We start from the raw sequence: 6,507 nt of genomic DNA, 5'->3' as shown, positions 1-6,507 counted from the left end.
CATTTATTAGAGGTGTAATGTTGCTGTAATGGAGCCTGTAGGGTATGAAGAAGTTGCAACTGATCAGAAGTGGATAGCTGTAATGAAGGAGGAGCTAAAGATGATTGAAAAAAACCAGACATGAGAGTTGGTAGAGATACCTAAACACAAGAAAGCTTTAAAAGTCAAGTGGGTTTACAAGACCAAGCTCAATCCTGATGTTTTTGTAAACAATTACAAGGCAAGACTTGTTGTCAAGGGATATGCTTGGATGTTTGGGGTAGATTTTTCTGAAACTTTTGCCCCAGTTGTCAGGTTGGATACCATAAGGATGTTGCTAGCTTTTGCTGCACAAAAAGGTTGGGTTATACACCAAATGAATGTTAAGTCAACCTTTTTGAATGAATACTTGGAAGATGAAATCTTTGTGGAGCAACCTAAAGGGTTTGTTTTTCAAGGACATGAGGAAAAAGTATATCGACTGAAAAAAAAAAAAAACTCTATTGTTGAGAATTCCATTTGTAAACTTTGTCCCTCATTGGAAAAAGTGAGTATTTGATGGGTGTTTATATATATGGTGCAGCCCAAGATCTAATAGGCTTAAGCTTTTGGGTCAAGTTGGTGCTCACTCATATGTATCAAGCACACCTATGGACTCCTCCGCTGTTAAGAAGTGGTATTAGAGCTGACGGTTCATAACTTTGGGTGTGGGAGTGTGTGACTGAGGTTAAGAAAGATTATTTAAACTGTCAAAATGGATCCAAATTGGGTCAAGACGTGTGAGGTAGGATTGTTTTGGAGGCATAATTTGGAATACAATCCGAGACACGTAAGATAGTCAACTTGAGCAAACTGTTGGAGAATTTGTCCCGTAAGGGAGAAGATGGCTCCATTCAAGAGGGGGCAGTTGGAACTCACAAGTGAGGAAGAAATTGTTGAGAATTCCACTTGTAAAGTTTGTCCTAAATTGGAAAAAGTGAGTATTTGATGAGTGCTTATATACATGGTGTAACTCAAGACCCAATAGGCTTAAGCTTTTGGGTCAAGTTGGTGTTCACTCATGTGCATTACCTGTATGGTTTAAAACAGGCACCAAGTGTAATGACCCAAAAATTCATACTTTATATATATATATATAGACTGATAATCATTTACTCTGATACCCCTGTCATGACTACTGTAACACCTATGCAGCAGGAAACATAAATCTATACAACCATTATTACAATACCAGAATTTAGTATTATTCCCAAAACACATACATAACTACACATTTTCCCATCAACCTCTACCAAAAACCCCTTAATGCAACTCAAAATACATTCCTCTGAAAACACTTACCCTACAGACAGGGCAGTGTAAATGATCTCTCTATCTTCGAGTTTGATATGCTTGTTTAGCTGGTTCACCTGAAAAATTTTAAATTACTAGGATGAGACAACTCTCAGTAAGAAGAAATATGCTATTATCAGTGTATGGCATCTGAGTTTATATGAATAATATATTGATGATTAACTGAAATTGAGATAGCGTGTAAAATAATATATAGTATAACTCACACCTATGTGGCTTAAAATACAACTGTATTATCTGAACTTTTTATTTATTCATACTGCTAGTATTATAATATATTTGCTGTTATTCTGTATAATATATATATATATATATATATAAATAATTATGTAAACTTTTCGTAGAAAATTGTATGTCGTGATTTAACTCCTCATGACAGGGTTGTGCAACGTGTAGGCAAGACTTAACACTAGTTGGCCTACCAAGATAAGTCAACTGAAACTCTATCAATCATCAAACCGGCCACTTTGCAATCCCTCTAAAAGCTCGGTAACTAACAGCTCCCTTGTTAAACTGACCACATCAACCTAGATTTATGGGGAGCCTGCAATCCCTCCAAGGCCCGGTTGACGGAAATTCACGCACTATCTGAGATATGTGATTGCACTCTAATATGAAATAGCTATGGTTCTGTGCTCTGATGATTGAACTGATTTATCAAGAATCTGATACCGTATAATACTATTATATATATATATATATATATATATATATAATATATCTTACTGTTTTACCATGATTCTGATACAGCTGAAATAACCATAACATTGTAATATCTAATCTGAGTAACTGTAATATATGTATAACTGAATATCTAAATATTTGAATAACTGAGTATCTGAATGTTATGGTTTTTTGAAATCTATAAATAGCATGGTATTCTGTAAATGCTGAAAATATATGTTTCTGTACGTATACTGTAAATCATGGTATTCTCAAATTGCTATAATATATGTCTTTGTGCGCATGCTGTAAATCATGTTATACTGAAAGCTGTACAAATTTCGTACTGATTTGATAATAACTCATGTCACACAACTAAATAAATCCATATTCTGAAATTTGTATTTTTCTAGTAATAAAATAATTTATGAACTGTATTGTGACGCCTTCAATTTTCGTACAATTTTTTTTCCACTAATAAATAAATAAATTTATATTCACTCTTCATCCATAACATTTACAAATCAACCATGTCAACAATCCTACTATCATTCGTACGACTCGACTCGCATTGGGTATCGGGTAAAAAGTCATTTATTTCATTATTACAATCTAACAATGGAAGATAGTGTATTTATATCATTCAAAATACAATATCTAGAGTATCTACATACACACATATACATTATTATTACAAACTCAAAAATTACTCAACTCTAGGGAAAATTACACACTCCTTAATCCAAAAACTCACCATGTGTGTTAGGGTCCCAGCTCCTTATGATCACGGAGCTTTATCACCTGATCTATCCCTGTTCCCTAAAAAATTAGATAATTTGGGTGAGACACATTTCAGTAAGAAGGAATAAATTATTTACAGTGTGTGGCCATATGAGTTCAGTTATAATACACTTTACTTTTCAAACCATCGTTTTATCTGAGAAAATACACTAATATACACATTCTCATAATCATACAACACAAGCTTTTATAAGCTTTAAAATCATTTCTTAATTTCCAACACATATTTACCGTGAAGTTCTTGAGAATAGGGAAGGTTATCCGCCCATATAGGTAGTTTGCCCTAACACGTTATACAGTCATATATGGCCACATCTGATACCTATCAGGGCACTCACCTTACTCAGTAAGCCCTCAGGTAGAGAGTTTCATTTCGTCTCAATTATTTATATTATTAATTCACACGGTTCTATTTCTCAATTTTATCATTTTTTTATTTCTCAATTTCCATTCTTTCTTTCATTTCTCATTTTAGCTAATTTTATCATTCTTTCACTTTTCGTTTCCATTTTACTTTTCGGCTTATGAGTATTCTCGGTATTAAATATCAACATCATGTCTGTAACTTATGGCCACCCTGAGAGTCTTTCTATCCACGTCATGTTTTCCCTCATGGTCAAGGTTGTGCGGCTCGAAGACTGGATCTAACCGCGGTTGGCCAACCTGGTTAGATCAAAGTATCATATCACATATCGCGTTTGTAGTACGACTGGCCGGCCTATAATCCTAATCCGAACTCAAGGGGCCTACAACCCTACAAAATGGCTCAGTCGACTATCACGCCACACGCTCCAAGAGTCTGTGTGGTTGCACTAATACCACTAGCAACAGTACTGTGTTCAATATCATAACCATCAAACAAGATTTACTACCACATACCCGCAATCATTATGCGGTATTGGCACTTCATCAGTCATAATCCAATACATCATAATTCAGTTCAATATAAATATTCTCATCATTTTCTCTACACATTTCATCATCTCGTAATAATATATATCATATTTCACGTATTTTACATTTTTCCAAAATACTCATATCAATAATTTGTACAAACTCATTTGTCATGCATATAATTTTCACTCACAAATAAATACCACATTTCATTATTTTCTAATATTTGTAATTCACAAAATCTCATTTTTCAAGTAAAACATTTACACTCACATATAAATACTATATTTCATTATTTCTCACTAATCACATCAATAATTATCATTTCAATATTTTTTCAAAAATTACACATCGTTATATTTTACACTCCAAAATATCACACTTTAAAATTACTCAAATGCCACACAATTTATTTGATATTATATCGTAATAATTTCCAGACAAAATACCATAAACACATTTTCACATATTAATTTCAACAGTAATTTTAAAAATATTGCTATAATTTATTCCCTTTACCTGACTTATTGATAGTCTCGTTAGAACCCAAATCCTACGTCCTTAGCGCCCGAAATTCAACTCCTGCAATTTACATTTTTTTCAAATTAATTAACCTATTTTTTCAAAATAATACCCATCTAACCTTCCATAGGTTTCATATATCTCAAATTAATATTTAAACTAACATTTAACAGTCCCACTTAATTTTCTGAATTTTACCTACGGGTCCCAAAATTACACCTGCGGCGCTCACCTAGACCCTAAATTTTAGAAATCTTACTTCAACTCTAGATGCTCAATATTTTAGCATTTCTAAATTAACCTTAATTAATTAAAAATTAGTCCTTTAATAACCCCCATACCCAAAATTTGGGATTTTACCCACGACAACCCACGAGAATTTTATCTCGCTAAATTTGTAGAGAATCATTCCTAGATTCTCGTGGTGGTGTCCGTTCGTAGATTGTGCTCATATTTTGCAAGAAATTAAAGAAAAAGGGGAAATTTACTTACCCCAGGAGGTACGTTCACGCCACTCCTACCACCGATCCGCTTCGGTAGAATTGACGGTAGCGAGGAATGGAGTTTAGTGGTGTCTTTCGATTTTCGATCGGGCGAAAATTCACCACGAAATCGAGGAGATAGGGAGAGAGAATGAGAGGAGAGAGAGGGATTGTGCGAGACTTGTAGAGAGTGGCCGCCTGCTTCTCTGCATAATGGAGATGGAGAGGCTTCCTAAAGGAAATCCTTCAGGAAGCTTTGTAAGTATAATATAATATAATATATTATAATAATCTTATATTATATACTTTTATATATATATATTAATGTCATAATATAATATAATATAATATTATTTTAATTAGTAATTATTATTTAATTTTTATTAATTAATTAATTTATTATTATTATTATTATTATTATTGGAATCACTACACTAATCTTTTATATCCCTTTTTGAGGTTATTACATTCTCCCTTCCTTATAAAAATTTCGTCCTCAAAATTTGTCATTCCCCTGCTTCCCATCCTTAGCAAAAATACTTACAATTTTATTAACTACCATCACTTATAGCGGAGGAACATCATAGTTACAACGAGGGTTCTAGGAGATTACAATTTTTTCAAAATTCTCCCAAATATATTATAACATTAATATATATATATATATATATATATATATATACATATAAGTTTATAATATAAGATTATTAAAATATATTATATTATATTATACTTACAAAGCTTCCTAAAGGATTTCCTTTAGGAAGCCTCTCCATCTCCATTATGTAGAGAAGCAGGCGGCCACCCTCTGCAAGTCTCGCACAATCCCTCTCTCCTCTCATTCTCTCTCCCTCTCTCCTCGATTTGTGTGTGTCATTCTTGCGCAGGGGCCATGCTAATCTTCTCTATATCGTTCTAATTAATTAATTAATTAAAATTTTAAAAAATAATAATTTATTATTATTATTATTATTATTTTGGAATCACTCCACTAATTTTCTATATCCTTTTTTGGGGTTATTACATGTATATTGATCTAAAAAAATATATAATTTAATTCCTTTAAAGATCTGTAAGTCACGTCCCAAAATACATTTACTTTACTGATAACAATTTTTATAATTTCTAACGTAGCATATTTTCTTTACTTGGCAAACTAAGCTCGTCTGACAATCCTAACTCATGCCCATTGCATTCATAATTTCAAAATCTTGAAATTGTACACACACACACACACACACACACACACACATATATATATATATATTCTCCTATCAATCAACTGAATTTTCAGAATAATTTTCATATTCACATTTTCCTAAACTGTAATATATTTATTATTTTACTTAGGCTCCTAAAATAACACCTGCTGGTATCCTTAACCCATGTTTGCGATGTTTGGAAGCCCCAACCTTGAAATCGTAATACCCTAGTTTAATCATCTCAAACACCAATATATCAATATTTAATACAAAATTTGGGCTAAGAAAAGCCTACTAACCAAATATACCTTAAATAACCCAACTTACCCTGATTTTGGGATGGTGTTCAAATTTCTCAAATCAAAATTCTACTCTTGTTAAGTTGTAGAGAATCTCCTCAGGATCATCGTGGTAGCTTTTGATCGTCGAACCGGGGAGAAATGAAGTCAGAAATCTAGAGAGAAGGTAGAGAGGCTGAAATTCTAACGAGAGAAATAGAAGTGAACGAAATTTCTTACTAGAAATGTAATTTTTGCATATTTATAGGTGAACTGATACGTGACTTCGTTGACGAGACACGTGGCCTCGTCGACGAAGTGAAAAGGCATTTC

The 6,507-nt window shown here is 32.9% G+C and overlaps 1 non-coding gene across 1 annotated transcript; it reads right to left on the bottom strand.

The window, feature by feature from the left end:
• Positions 1-5,535: 5,535 nt before the first annotated feature.
• Positions 5,536-5,638, bottom strand: LOC131161031 (U6 spliceosomal RNA). Its single transcript, XR_009138194.1, has one exon. It is a non-coding gene; the product is annotated as a U6 spliceosomal RNA (small nuclear RNA).
• Positions 5,639-6,507: the final 869 nt, after the last annotated feature.

The sequence above is a fragment of the Malania oleifera genome, chromosome 7, assembly GCF_029873635.1.
Source record: "Malania oleifera isolate guangnan ecotype guangnan chromosome 7, ASM2987363v1, whole genome shotgun sequence".
NCBI classification, from domain to species: domain Eukaryota; kingdom Viridiplantae; phylum Streptophyta; class Magnoliopsida; order Santalales; family Ximeniaceae; genus Malania; species Malania oleifera.
This window is presented reverse-complemented; position numbering and strand designations above follow the sequence as displayed.